A 668-nucleotide genomic window follows, 5' to 3' on the forward strand; every position below is an offset into this window, starting at 1 on the left:
TTATTAAAACCCGAAACAATGACCTTCAAACGGCTTATTACAGCAAAATCATATTTCTTGTGCAGATGCTGCTTTTGGCTTCACTAATCAAGTAGTAAAACTTTTTAAAAAACCCTCACCTTTGTGTGGCATTGTGCAAGGGTTACTCCAGAGCACTGTAACTGGTAACGTTTAGTCTCTCATTGCTATTATGATTAACAGTCATTTTCTCAGAATGAAGTTTTTATTTGCTATTACACCAATAGCACAGCATTTAGAGGATATGCCTGTGTTCACCTGTGTAAATATCTATCTGAATGTACACAGGAAATAATGTTTCTAGGAAAGCATGTGATATTTTTCATGTAATATATATGAGATATATAGATCATATAGTAATATACTCTTCCTATGTATTTCAAGAACATATGCAACTGTATGTATGTGTACCTGTACACATATGCCCCAAAACATATCACATACATCTTTGTAGTAAGATACATATAGCTAGAGGATCATGCAGTGTTGTAACTGAAATGCCTAAAGGAAGGCAAATGAAGTAAATGGCAAACACTAGTTTAGCCCAAATTTCTAGTAGTACAATAAGATCCTCTAGAGACTAAGACAGTGAAATGTCTGATTTGCTTAGGGGTTTGTGCATGTGTACATGCTTTTATGTGACTACTCTC

Source organism: Eurypyga helias, unplaced genomic scaffold, assembly GCF_000690775.1.
Source record: "Eurypyga helias isolate BGI_N326 unplaced genomic scaffold, ASM69077v1 scaffold3615, whole genome shotgun sequence".
Lineage (NCBI taxonomy): Eukaryota > Metazoa > Chordata > Aves > Eurypygiformes > Eurypygidae > Eurypyga > Eurypyga helias.